Consider the following 13,473-nt stretch of genomic DNA (forward strand, 5'->3'; position numbering starts at 1 on the left):
AGTGTGAGGGGGAGAGAGAGTGAGATTGTGAGGGGGAGAGAGAGCGGGAGTGTAAGGGGGAGAGAGAGAGAGAGCGGGAGTGTGAGGGGGAGAGAGAGAAAGAACGGGAGTGTGAGAGGGAGAGAGACACCGCGGGAATGTGAGGGGGAGAGAAAGAGAGAGAGAGAGCGGGAGTGTGAGGGGGAGAGAGAGAGCGGGAGTGTGAGGGGGAGAGAGAGAGAGAGCGGGAGTGTGAGGGGGAGAGGGAGAGAGCGGGAGTGTGAAGGGGAGAGAGAGCGGGAGTGTAAGGGGGAGAGAGAGAGAGCGGGAGTGTGAGGGGGAGAGAGAGAGAGAGAACAGGAGTGTGAGAGGGAGAGAGAGACCGTGGGAATGTGAGGGGGAGAGAAAGAGAGAGAGAGCGGGAGTGTGAGGGGGAGAGAGAGAGCAGGAGTGTGAGGGGGAGAGAGAGAGAGAGAGAGAGCGGGAGTGTGAGGGGGAGAGAGAGAGAGCGGGAGGGTGAGGGGGAGAGGGAGAGAGCGGGAGTGTGAGGGGGAGAGAGAGAGAGCGGGAGTGTGAGGGGAGAGAGAGAGAGAGAGCGGGAGTCTGAGGGGGTAGAGAGAGAGAGAGAGAGCGGGAGTGTGAGGGGAAGAGGGAGAGAGCGGGAGTGTAAGGGGGAGAGGGAGAGAGCGGGAGTGTGAGGGGGAGACAGAGAGAGCGGAAGTGTGAGGGGTAGAGAGAGAGAGCGGGAGTGTGAGGGGGAGAGAGAGAGCGGAATTGTGAGGGGGAAAGTGAGTGGGTGTGTTAGGAGGAGAGAGAGAGCGCGGGGAGGAGAGAGAGAGAGCGGGAGTGTGAGGGGGAGAGCGAGAAAGAGCGGGAGTGTGAGGGGGAGAGAGGGAGCGGGAGTGTGAGGGGGAGAGCGAACGAGTGTGTGAGGAGGAGAGAGAGCGCGGGGAGGGCAGAGAGAGAGCGGGAGTGTGCGGGGGAGAGAGAGAGAGTGGGAGTATGAGGGAGAGTGAGAGAGCGGGAATGTGAGCGGGAGAGAGAGAGAGCGGGAGTGTGAGGGGGAGAGAGAGAGAGAGCGGGCATGTGTGGGAGGGGAGAGAGAGAGCAGGAGTGTGAGGTGGGAGAGAGAGAAAGAGCGGGAGTGTGAGGGGGAGTGAGAGAGAGAGCTGGTGTGTGAGGGGGAGTGAGAGAGAGAGCGGGAGTGTGAGGGGAAGTGAGAGAGAGGGGGAGTGAGAGAGAGAGTGGGAGTGTGAGGGGGAGAGAGAGAGCGGGAGTATGAGGGGGAGAGACAGAGAGCGGGAATGTGAGGAGGAGCGGGTGAGAGCGGAATTGTGAGGGGGAGAGGGATACAGGAGTGTGAGGGGGAGAGAGAGTGGGATTGTGAGGGGGAGAGAGAGCGGGAGTGTAAGGGGGAGAGAGAGAGAGAGCGGGAGTGTGAGGGGGAGAGAGAGAAAGAACGGGAGTGTGAGAGGGAGAGAGACACCGCGGGAATGTGAGGGGGAGAGAAAGAGAGAGAGAGAGCGGGAGTGTGAGGGGGAGAGAGAGAGCGGGAGTGTGAGGGGGAGAGAGAGAGAGAGCGGGAGTGTGAGGGGGAGAGGGAGAGAGCGGGAGTGTGAAGGGGAGAGAGAGCGGGAGTGTAAGGGGGAGAGAGAGAGAGAGCGGGAGTGTGAGGGGGAGAGAGAGAGAGAGAACAGGAGTGTGAGAGGGAGAGAGAGACCGTGGGAATGTGAGGGGGAGAGAAAGAGAGAGAGAGCGGGAGTGTGAGGGGGAGAGAGAGAGCAGGAGTGTGAGGGGGAGAGAGAGAGAGAGAGCGGGAGTGTGAGGGGGAGAGAGAGAGAGCGGGATGGTGAGGGGGAGAGGGAGAGAGCGGGAGTGTGAGGGGGAGAGAGAGAGCGGGAGTGTGAGGGGAGAGAGAGAGAGAGCGGGAGTCTGAGGGGGTAGAGAGAGAGAGAGAGAGCGGGAGTGTGAGGGGAAGAGGGAGAGAGCGGGAGTGTAAGGGGGAGAGGGAGAGAGCGGGAGTGTGAGGGGGAGACAGAGAGAGCGGAAGTGTGAGGGGTAGAGAGAGAGAGCGGGAGTGTGAGGGGGAGAGAGAGAGCGGAATTGTGAGGGGGAAAGTGAGTGGGTTTGTTAGGAGGAGAGAGAGAGCGCGGGGAGGAGAGAGAGAGAGCGGGAGTGTGAGGGGGAGAGCGAGAAAGAGCGGGAGTGTGAGGGGGAGAGAGGGAGCGGGAGTGTGAGGGGGAGAGCGAACGAGTGTGTGAGGAGGAGAGAGAGCGCGGGGAGGGCAGAGAGAGAGCGGGAGTGTGCGGGGGAGAGAGAGAGAGCGGGAGTATGAGGGAGAGTGAGAGAGCGGGAATGTGAGCGGGAGAGAGAGAGAGCGGGAGTGTGAGGGGGAGAGAGAGAGAGAGCGGGCATGTGTGGGAGGGGAGAGAGAGAGCAGGAGTGTGAGGTGGGAGAGAGAGAAAGAGCGGGAGTGTGAGGGGGAGTGAGAGAGAGAGCTGGTGTGTGAGGGGGAGTGAGAGAGAGAGCGGGAGTGTGAGGGGAAGTGAGAGAGAGGGGGAGTGAGAGAGAGAGTGGGAGTGTGAGGGGGAGAGAGAGAGCGGGAGTATGAGGGGGAGAGAGAGAGAGAGCGGGAGTGTGAGGGTGGAAGAGAGGGAGAGAGAGCGGGAGTGTGAGGGGAAGAGAGAGAGAGCGGGAAAGTAAGGGGGGGAGAGAGAGAGTGGGAGTGTGAGGAGGAGCGGGAGAGAGCGGAATTGTGAGGGGAAGAGAGAGCGGGAATGTGAGGAGGAGCGGGTGAGAGCGGAATTGTGAGGGGGACAGAGAAAGAGCGGGAGTGTGAGGGGGAGAGGGAGAGAGAGCGCGGGAGTGTGAGGGGGAGAGAGAGAGAGAGCGGGAGTGTGAGGGTGGAAGAGAGGGAGAGAGAGCGGTAGTGTGAGGGGAAGAGAGAGAGAGCGGGAAAGTAAGGGGGGGAGAGAGAGAGTGGGAGTGTGAGGAGGAGCGGGAGAGAGCGGAATTGTGAGGGGAAGAGAGAGCGGGAGTGTGAGGGGGAGAGAGAGAGAGCGGAATTGTGAGGGGGAGAGAGAGCAAGTGTGTGAGGAGGAGAGAGAGAGCACGGGGAGGACAGAGAGAGCAGGACTGTGAGGGGGAGAGAGAGAGAGCAGGAGTGTGAGGGGGAGAGAGAGAGAGAGCGGGAGTATGAGGGGGAGTGAGAGAGCAGGAATGTGAGAGGGGGAGAGAGAGCGGGAGTGTGAGGGCGAGAGAGAGGGCGTGTGAGGGGGAGAGAGAGAGCGGGAGTGTGAGGGATAGAGCGAGAGAGCGGGCGTATGAGGGGGAGAGAGAAAGAGTGTGAGTGTGAGGGGGAGAAAGAGAGAGCGATAGTGTGAGGGGGAGAGAGAGAGAGTGGAATTGTAAGGGGGAGAGAGAGCGAGGGTATGAGGAGGACAGAGAGACTGCGGGAGTGTGAGGGGGAGAGAGAGACAGCGGGAGTGTGAGGGGGAGAGAAAGAGAGCGGGAGTATGAGGGGGAGTGAGAGAGCGGGAATGTGAGGGGGAGAGATAGAGAGCGGGAGTGTGAGGGAGAGAGAGAGAGCGGGCATGTGAGGGAGAGAGTGAGAGCGGGAGTGTGAGGGGGAGAGAGAGAGAGCGGGAGTGTGAGGGGGAGAGAGAGAGAGCGGGAGAGTGAGGGGGAGAGAGAGAGAGAGAGCAGGAGCGTGAGGGGGGAGAGAGAGAGAATGAGGGGGAGTGAGAGAGAGCGGGAGTGTGAGGGATAGAGCGAGAGAGCGGGCGTATGAGGGGGAAAGAGTGAGAGTGTGAGGGGGAGAGAGAGAGAGCGAGAGTGTGAGGGGGAGAGAGAGAGAGCGGGAGTGTGAGGAGGAGCGGGAGAGAGCGGATTTGTGAGGGGGAGAGAGAGCGGGAGTGTGAGGAGGAGAGAGAGAGCAGGGAGGAGAGAGAGTGAAGGAGTATGAGGGGGGAGAGAGAGAGAGCGGGAGTGTGAGGGGGGAAGAGAGAGAGAGTGCGGGAGTGTGAGGGGGAGAGAGAGAGAGAGCGGGAGTGTGAGGGGAAGAGAGAGAGAGTGGGAATGTGAGGGGGAGAGAGAGAGAGTGGGAGTGTGAGGAGGAGCGGGAGAGAGTGGAGTTGTGAGGGGGATAGAGAGAGGGAGTGTGAGGGGGAGAGAGAGAGAGCGGAATTGTGAGGGGGAGAGAGAGCAAGTGTGTGAGGAGGAGAGAGAGCGCGGGGAGGACAGAGAGAGCAGTACTGTGAGGGGGAGAGAGAGAGAGCAGGAGTGCGAGGGGGAGAGAGAGAGAGAGCGGGAATATGAGGGGAGTGAGAGAGCGGGAATGTGAGCGGGGGAGAGAGAGCGGGAGTGTGAGGGAGAGAGAGAGAGAGTGGGCGTGTGAGGGGGGAGAGAGAGAGAGCAGGAGTGCGAGGGGGAGAGAGAGAGAGAGCGGGAATATGAGGGGGAGTGAGAGAGCGGGAATGTGAGCGGGGGAGAGAGAGCGGGAGTGTGAGGGAGAGAGAGAGAGAGTGGGCGTGTGAGGGGGAGAGAGAGAGAGTGGGAGTATGAGGGGGAGTGAGAGAGCGGGAATGTGAGGGGGAGAGAGGAAGAGCGGGAGTGTGAGGTGGAGAGAGCGAGGGAGCGGGAATGTGAGGGGGGAGACAGAGAGAGAGAGAGCAGGAGTGTGAGGGGGAGAGAGAGAGAGAGGGAGTGTGAGGGGGAGTGAGAGTGCGGTAATGTGAGGGGGAGTGAGAGTGCGGTAATGCGAGGGGGAGAGAGTGAGAGCGGGTGTGTGAGAGGGGGAGAGAGAGAGCAGGAGTGTGAGGGGCGAGAGAGAGAGAAAGAGCGGGAGTGTGAGGGGGAGTGAGAGAGAGAGCGGGTGTGTGAGGGGCAGTGAGAGAGAGTGCGGGAGTGTGAGGGGAGAGAGAGAGCGGGAATGTGAGAGGGGAGAGAGAGAGAGAGCGGGAGTGTGAGGGGGGGAGAGAGATAGAGCGGGAGTCTGAGGGGGAGAGAGAGAGAACGGGAGTGTGAGGGGAAGAGAGATAGAGCGGGAATGTGAGGGGGTGAGAGAGAGTGGGAGTGTGAGGAGGAGCGGGAGAGAGCGGAATTGTGAGGGGAAGAGAGAGCTAGTGTGTGAGGAGGAGAGAGAGAGCGCGGGGAGGACAGAGAGAGCAGGACTGTGAGGGGGAGAGAGAGAGAGCAGGAGTGTGAGGGAGAGAGAGAGAGCGGGCGTGTGAGGGGCAGAGAGAGAGCGGGAGGTTATTGGAAGAGAGAGAGCGGGAGTGTGAGGGGGAGAGAGAGAGAGAGAGCGTGAGTGTGAGTGGGGGAGAGAGAGAGTGCGGGAGTGTGAGGGGGGAGAGAGATAGAGCGGGAGTCTGAGGGGGGAGAGAGAGAGAGAGCGGGTGTGTGAGGGGAAGAGAGAGAGAGCGGGAATGTAAGGGGAGTGAGAGAGAGTTGGAGTGTGAGGAGGAGCGGGAGTGAGTGGAATTGTGAGGGGGAGAGAGAGCGGGAGTGTGAGGGGGAGAGAGAGAGAGCGTAATTGTGAGGGGGAGAGAGAGCAAGTGTGTGAGGAGGAGAGAGAGAGAGCAGGAGTGTGAGGGGGAGAGCGAGAGAGAGCGGGAATATGAGGGGAAGTGAGAGAGCGGGAATGTGAGCGGGGGAGAGAGAGCGGGAGTGTGAGGGAGAGAGAGAGCGGGCATGTGAGGGCGAGAGAGAGAGAGCGGGAGTATGAGGGGGAGAGAGAGAGAGCGGGAGTGTGAGGGGGAGAGAGAGAGAGCGGGAGTGTGAGGGGGAGAGAGAGAGAGAGCGGGAGTGTGAGAGGGAGAGAGAGACAGCGGGAGTGTGGGCGGGAGAGAGAGAGAGAGAGAGCATGAGTGTGAGGGGGGAGGGAGAGAGAGGGAGTGTGAGGGGGAGTCAGAGTGCGGTAATGTGAGGGGGAGAGAGAGAGAGAGAGCGGGAGTGTGAGGGGGAGAGAGAGAGAAAAACCGGGAGTGTGAGGGTGAGTGCGAGAGAGAGCGGGTGTGTGAGGGGGAGTGAGAGAGAGCGGGAGTGTGAGGGGGAGTGAGAGAGAGAGCGGGAGTGTGAGGGGGAGAGAGAGAGCGGAAGTGTGAGGGGTAGAGCGAGAGAGCGGGAGTATGAGGGGGAGAGAGAGCGAGAGCGGAAGTGTGAGGAGGAGCGGGAGAGAGCGGAATTGTAAGGAGTAGAGAGAGAGCGGGGAGGAGAGAGAGAGAGCGAGTAGTGTGAGGGGGAGAGAGAGAGAGCGGGAGTGTGAGGAGGAGCGGGAGAGAGCGGAATTGTGAGGGGGAGAGAGAGCGGGAGTGTGAGGATGAGAGAGAGAGCGGGGAGGAGACAGAGAGAGTGGGAGTGTGAGGGGGAGAGAGAGAGCGGAATTCTGAGGAGGAGCGGGAGAGAGCGGAATTGTGACGGGGAGAGAGAGCGGGAGTGTGAGGAGGAGAGAGACCGGGAGTGAGAGAGAGAGCGGGTGTGTGAGGTGGACTGAGAGAGAGAGCGGGAGTGTGAGGGGGAGTGAGGGAGAGTGGGAGTGTGAGGGGGAGTGAGAGAGAGAGCGGGAGTGTGAGGGGGAGAGAGAGAGCGGGAGTGTGAGGGATAGAGCGAGAGAGCGGGAGTATGAGGGGGAGAGAGAGAGCGTGAGTGTGAGGGGGAGAGAGAGAGAGCGAGAGTGTGAGGGGGAGAGAGAGAGAGTGGAATTGTGAGGGGGAGAGACAGCGAGGGTGTGAGGAGGACAGAGAGAGAGCGGGAGTGTGAGGGGGAGAGAGAGAGAGCGGGAGTGTGAGGGAGAGAGAGAGAGCGGGCGTGTGGGGGAGCGTGAGAGCGGGAGTGTGAGGGGGAGAGAGAGAGAGCAGGAGTGTGAGGGGGGAGAGAGAGAGAAAGAGCGGGAGTGTGAGGGGGAGTGAGAGAGAGAGTGGGTGTGGGAGGGGCAGTGAGAGAGAGAGCGGGAGTGTGAGGGGGAGAGAGAGAGAGAGCGGGAATATGAGGGGGAGTGAGAGAGCGGGAATGTGAGCGGGGGAGAGAGAGCGGGAGTGTGAGGGAGAGAGAGAGAGCGGGCGTGTGATGGGGAGAGAGAGAGAGCGGGAGTGTGAGGGGGAGTGAGAGAGCGGGAATGTGAGGGGGAGAGAGGAAGAGCGGGAGTGTGAGGTGGAGAGAGCGAGGGAGCGGGAATGTGAGGGGGAGAGAGAGAAAGAGGGAGTGTGAGGGGGAGTGAGAGTGCGGTAATGTGAGGGGGAGAGAGAGAGAGCGTATGTGTGAGGGGGGAGAGAGAGAGAGAGCAGGAGTGTGAGGGGGAGAGAGAGAGAAAGAGCGGGAGTGTGAGGGGGAGTGAGAGAGAGAGCGGGTGTGTGAGGGGCAGTGAGAGAGAGTGCGGGAGTGTGAGGTGGAGAGAGAGAGCGGGAGTGTGAGAGGGGAGAGTGAGAGAGAGCGGGAGAGTGAGGGGAAGAGAGAGAGCGGGGAGGAGAGAGAGAGAGCGGGAGTGTGAGGGTGAGAGAGAGAGAGCGGAATTCTGAGGAGGAGCGGGAGAGAGCGGAATTGTGATGGAGAGAGAACGGGAGTGTGAGGAGGAGAGAGAGCGGGGAGTGAGACAGAGAGCGGGTGTGTGAGGTGGACTGAGAGAGAGAGCGGGAGTGTGAGGGGGAGTGTGGGAGAGTGGGAGTGTGAGGGGGAGTGAGAGAGAGGGCGGGAGTGTGAGGGGGAGAGAGAGAGCGGGAGTGTGAGGGATAGAGCGAGAGAGCGGGAGTATGAGGGGGAGAGAGAGAGAGCGTGAGTGTGAGGGGGAGAGAGAGAGCGAGAGTGTGAGGGGGAGAGAGAGAGAGAGCGGAAGTGTGAGGAGGAGCGGGAGAGAGCGGAATTGTAAGGGGTAGAGAGAGAGCGGGGAGGAGAGAGAGAGAGCGAGGAGTGTGAGGGGGAGAGAGAGAGAGTGGGAGTGTGAGGAGGAGCGGGAGAGAGCGGAATTGTGAGGGGGAGAGAGAGCGGGAGCGTGAGGAGGAGAGAGAGAGCCGGGAGGAGAGAGAGAGAGCGGGAGTGTGAGGGGGAGAGAGAGAGCGGAATTCTGAGGAGGAGCGGGAGAGAGCGGAATTGTGACGGGGAGAGAGAGCGAGAGTGTGAGGAGAGAGAGCGGGGAGTGAGAGAGAGAGCGGGTGTGTGAGGTGGACTGAGAGAGAGAGCGGGAGTGTGAGGGGGAGTGAGGGAGAGTGGGAGTGTGAGGAGGAGAGAGAGAGAGCAGGAGTGTGAGGGGGAGAGCGAGAGAGAGCGGGAATATGAGGGGAAGTGAGAGAGCGGGAATGTGAGCGGGGGAGAGAGAGCGGGAGTGTGAGGGAGAGAGAGAGCGGGCATGTGAGGGCGAGAGAGAGAGAGCGGGAGTATGAGGGGGAGAGAGAGAGAGCGGGAGTGTGAGGGGGAGAGAGAGAGAGCGGGAGTGTGAGGGGGAGAGAGAGAGAGAGCGGGAGTGTGAGAGGGAGAGAGAGACAGCGGGAGTGTGGGCGGGAGAGAGAGAGAGAGAGAGCATGAGTGTGAGGGGGGAGGGAGAGAGAGGGAGTGTGAGGGGGAGTCAGAGTGCGGCAATGTGAGGGGGAGAGAGAGAGAGAGAGCGGGAGTGTGAGGGGGAGAGAGAGAGAAAAACCGGGAGTGTGAGGGTGAGTGCGAGAGAGAGCGGGTGTGTGAGGGGGAGTGAGAGAGAGCGGGAGTGTGAGGGGGAGTGAGAGAGAGAGCGGGAGTGTGAGGGGGAGAGAGAGAGCGGAAGTGTGAGGGGTAGAGCGAGAGAGCGGGAGTATGAGGGGGAGAGAGAGCGAGAGCGGAAGTGTGAGGAGGAGCGGGAGAGAGCGGAATTGTAAGGAGTAGAGAGAGAGCGGGGAGGAGAGAGAGAGAGCGAGTAGTGTGAGGGGGAGAGAGAGAGAGCGGGAGTGTGAGGAGGAGCGGGAGAGAGCGGAATTGTGAGGGGGAGAGAGAGCGGGAGTGTGAGGATGAGAGAGAGAGCGGGGAGGAGACAGAGAGAGTGGGAGTGTGAGGGGGAGAGAGAGAGCGGAATTCTGAGGAGGAGCGGGAGAGAGCGGAATTGTGACGGGGAGAGAGAGCGGGAGTGTGAGGAGGAGAGAGACCGGGAGTGAGAGAGAGAGCGGGTGTGTGAGGTGGACTGAGAGAGAGAGCGGGAGTGTGAGGGGGAGTGAGGGAGAGTGGGAGTGTGAGGGGGAGTGAGAGAGAGAGCGGGAGTGTGAGGGGGAGAGAGAGAGCGGGAGTGTGAGGGATAGAGCGAGAGAGCGGGAGTATGAGGGGGAGAGAGAGAGCGTGAGTGTGAGGGGGAGAGAGAGAGAGCGAGAGTGTGAGGGGGAGAGAGAGAGAGTGGAATTGTGAGGGGGAGAGACAGCGAGGGTGTGAGGAGGACAGAGAGAGAGCGGGAGTGTGAGGGGGAGAGAGAGAGAGCGGGAGTGTGAGGGAGAGAGAGAGAGCGGGCGTGTGGGGGAGCGTGAGAGCGGGAGTGTGAGGGGGAGAGAGAGAGAGCAGGAGTGTGAGGGGGGAGAGAGAGAGAAAGAGCGGGAGTGTGAGGGGGAGTGAGAGAGAGAGTGGGTGTGGGAGGGGCAGTGAGAGAGAGAGCGGGAGTGTGAGGGGGAGAGAGAGAGAGAGCGGGAATATGAGGGGGAGTGAGAGAGCGGGAATGTGAGCGGGGGAGAGAGAGCGGGAGTGTGAGGGAGAGAGAGAGAGCGGGCGTGTGATGGGGAGAGAGAGAGAGCGGGAGTGTGAGGGGGAGTGAGAGAGCGGGAATGTGAGGGGGAGAGAGGAAGAGCGGGAGTGTGAGGTGGAGAGAGAGAGGGAGCGGGAATGTGAGGGGGAGAGAGAGAAAGAGGGAGTGTGAGGGGGAGTGAGAGTGCGGTAATGTGAGGGGGAGAGAGAGAGAGCGTATGTGTGAGGGGGGAGAGAGAGAGAGAGCAGGAGTGTGAGGGGGAGAGAGAGAGAAAGAGCGGGAGTGTGAGGGGGAGTGAGAGAGAGAGCGGGTGTGTGAGGGGCAGTGAGAGAGAGTGCGGGAGTGTGAGGTGGAGAGAGAGAGCGGGAGTGTGAGAGGGGAGAGTGAGAGAGAGCGGGAGAGTGAGGGGAAGAGAGAGAGCGGGGAGGAGAGAGAGAGAGCGGGAGTGTGAGGGTGAGAGAGAGAGAGCGGAATTCTGAGGAGGAGCGGGAGAGAGCGGAATTGTGATGGAGAGAGAACGGGAGTGTGAGGAGGAGAGAGAGCGGGGAGTGAGACAGAGAGCGGGTGTGTGAGGTGGACTGAGAGAGAGAGCGGGAGTGTGAGGGGGAGTGTGGGAGAGTGGGAGTGTGAGGGGGAGTGAGAGAGAGGGCGGGAGTGTGAGGGGGAGAGAGAGAGCGGGAGTGTGAGGGATAGAGCGAGAGAGCGGGAGTATGAGGGGGAGAGAGAGAGAGCGTGAGTGTGAGGGGGAGAGAGAGAGCGAGAGTGTGAGGGGGAGAGAGAGAGAGAGCGGAAGTGTGAGGAGGAGCGGGAGAGAGCGGAATTGTAAGGGGTAGAGAGAGAGCGGGGAGGAGAGAGAGAGAGCGAGGAGTGTGAGGGGGAGAGAGAGAGAGTGGGAGTGTGAGGAGGAGCGGGAGAGAGCGGAATTGTGAGGGGGAGAGAGAGCGGGAGCGTGAGGAGGAGAGAGAGAGCCGGGAGGAGAGAGAGAGAGCGGGAGTGTGAGGGGGAGAGAGAGAGCGGAATTCTGAGGAGGAGCGGGAGAGAGCGGAATTGTGACGGGGAGAGAGAGCGAGAGTGTGAGGAGAGAGAGCGGGGAGTGAGAGAGAGAGCGGGTGTGTGAGGTGGACTGAGAGAGAGAGCGGGAGTGTGAGGGGGAGTGAGGGAGAGTGGGAGTGTGAGGGGGAGTGAGAGAGAGAGCGGGAGTGTGAGGGGGAGAGAGAGAGCGGGAGTGTGGGGGCAAGAGCGAGAGAGCGGGAGTATGAGGGGGAGAGAGAGCGTGAGTGTGAGGGGGAGAGAGAGAGAGCGAGAGTGTGAGGGGGAGAGAGAGAGAGTGGAATTGTGAGGGGGGAAGAGAGAGAGAGTGCGGGAGTGTGAGGGGGGAGAGAGATAGAGCGGGAGTCTGAGGGGGAGAGAGAGAGAGCGGGAGTGTGAGGGGAAGAGAGGGAGAGCGGGAATGTGAGGGGGAGAGAGAGAGAGTGGGAGTGTGAGGAGGAGCGGGAGAGAGTGGAGTTGTGAGGGGGAGAGAGAGAGGGAGTGTGAGGGGGAGAGAGAGAGAGCGGGATTTTGAGGGTGGAGAGAGAGCGTGAGTGTGAGGGGGAAGCGAGAGTGGGAGTGTGAGGGGGGAGAGAGAGCGGGAGTGTGGGGGGGAGAGAGGGAGAGAGCGGGAGTGTGAGGGGGGGAGAGAGCAAGAGAGCGGGAGTGTGAGGGGGGGAGAGAGAGAGCGGGAGTGTGAGGGGGAGAGAGAGAGAGCGGGAGTGTGAGGGGGGAGAGAGAAAGAGAGCGGGTGTGGTAGGGGGGAGAGGGAGCGAGAACGGGAGTCGAGGGGGCGGGAGAAAGTGAGCGGGAGTGTGAGGGGGAGAGAGAGAGTGGGAGTGTGAGGGGGATAGAGAGAGAGAGAGTGGGAGTGTGAGGGGGGAGAGAGAGAGAGAGCGGAAATGTGACGGGGGAGAGAGAGAGAGCAGGCGTGTGAGGGGGAGAGAGGGAGAGCAGGCGTGTGGGGGGGAGAGAGAGAGAGGGAGTGTGTGGGCGAGGGACAGAGAGAGCGAAAGTGTGAGAGGGGAGAGAGAGAGAGAGAGAGCGGGAGTGTGAGGGGGGCAGAGAGAGCGGGAGTTTGAGGGGGAGGGAGAGAGAGCGGGAGTATGAGGGGGAGAGAGAGAGAGAGCGGGAGTGTGAGGGGGGCGAGAGAGAGAGAGAACGGGAGTGTGAGGGGGGAGAGCGAGAAAGCGGGAGTGTGAGGGGGAGAGAGAGTGAGCCGGAGGTGAGGGGGAGAGAGAGAGAGCGTGGGAGTGTGAGGGGGGAGAGAGAGAGCGGGATTGTGAGGGGGAGAAAGATAGAGAGCGGGAGTGTGAGGGGGGGGGAGAGAGAGAACGGGAGTGTGAGGGGGGAGAGAGCGGGAGTGTGAGGGGGAGAGAGAGTGAGCCGGAGGTGAGGGGGAGAGAGAGAGAGCGTGGGAGTGTGAGGGGGGAGAGAGAGAGCGGGATTGTGAGGGGGAGAAAGATAGAGAGCAGGAGTGTGAGGGGGGGGGGGGGGGAGAGAGAGAGCGGGAGTGTGAGGGTGGAGAGAGAGAGCGGGAGTGTGAGGGGGGACAGAGAGAGAGAGAGTGGGAGCGAGATGGTGAGAGGCAGTGAGGAGAGAGAGGGAAGGAATGTGATGGGGAGGGAGAGAGGGATGTGTAGGTTAGATGGATTGGATATGTTAAATTGCCCCTTAGTGTCCAAAAGGTTAGGTGGGGTTACTGGGTTACGGGGATAGTGTGGAGGCATAGGCCTAAGTAGGGTGCTCTTTCCAATGGCCGGTGTAGACTCAATGGGCCGAATGGCTTCCTTCTGCACTGTAGGGATTCTATGATTCTATGCTGGGAGTGTGAGGGGCATAGAGAGAAGGAGAGTGTGAGGGGAAGCGTGACTAGGGAAGAGGGGGAGCGTGACTCGGAGAGAGGCGGAGCGTGACTAGGTTAGAGGGGGAGCGTGACTAGAAGAGAGGGAGAGCGTGACTAGGAGCAAGGGGATACGTGACTAGGAGAGAGGGGGAGCGTGACTAGGTTAGAGGGGGAGCGTGACTAGAAGAGAGGGAGAGCGTGACTAGGAGCAAGGGGATGCGTGACTAGGAGAGAGGGGGAGCGTGACTAGGAGAGGGGGGGAGCATGACTAGGAGAGAGGGGAAGCGTGAATAGGGAGAGAGAGGGAAAATATGAGGGGGAGAGAGAGAGGGGGGAGTGTCAAGGGAATAATAATAATAATCTTTATTGTCACAAGTCAGCTTACATTAACATTACAATGAAGTCACTGTGAAAATCCCCAAATCGCCACACTCCAGCACCTGTTCGGGTACACAGAGGGAGAATTCAGAATGTCCAAGTCATCTAACGGCATGTCTTTCGGGACTTCTGGGAGGAAACCGGGGGAGAACGTGCAGACTCCACACAGACCGTGACCCAAGCCGGAAATCGAATCTGGGACCCTGGTGCTGTGAAGCAACAGTGCTAACCACTGTGCTACCATACCGCCGGAAGAAAGAGAGAGGGGGAGTGTGAAGGGAAGAGAGAGAGAGGGCTTCCTGTTTTGCGCACCCATCGGATAAGTAAACCAGTTGTAATTCTCCTCCAGTGGGCGAACAGTCTCCCAAACATAGAATCTTACCTGTGATCTCCAGAATGGGGCTAGTCTTAGGGAGATCTTTACAGCCAATGAAGTACTTTGAAATGCAGTTACTTTTGTAATGTAGAAAATGTAGCAGTCAATTTGTACACAGAAAGTTGCCACAAATATTAATGTGTTTGGTGATGTACAGTAGTATCACTCAAAATACACCTGCAC

At 60.6% G+C, this 13,473-nt stretch overlaps 1 protein-coding gene across 1 annotated transcript in view; it reads left to right on the forward strand.

Annotated features, from left to right (window-relative positions):
- Nucleotides 1-13,473, forward strand: part of LOC140388235 (protein SSUH2 homolog) — a 70,421-nt gene that overhangs the window by 46,356 nt on the left and 10,592 nt on the right. The gene's annotated exons all lie outside the window — the stretch shown is intronic.

This window comes from Scyliorhinus torazame, chromosome 13, assembly GCF_047496885.1.
Source record: "Scyliorhinus torazame isolate Kashiwa2021f chromosome 13, sScyTor2.1, whole genome shotgun sequence".
NCBI classification, from domain to species: domain Eukaryota; kingdom Metazoa; phylum Chordata; class Chondrichthyes; order Carcharhiniformes; family Scyliorhinidae; genus Scyliorhinus; species Scyliorhinus torazame.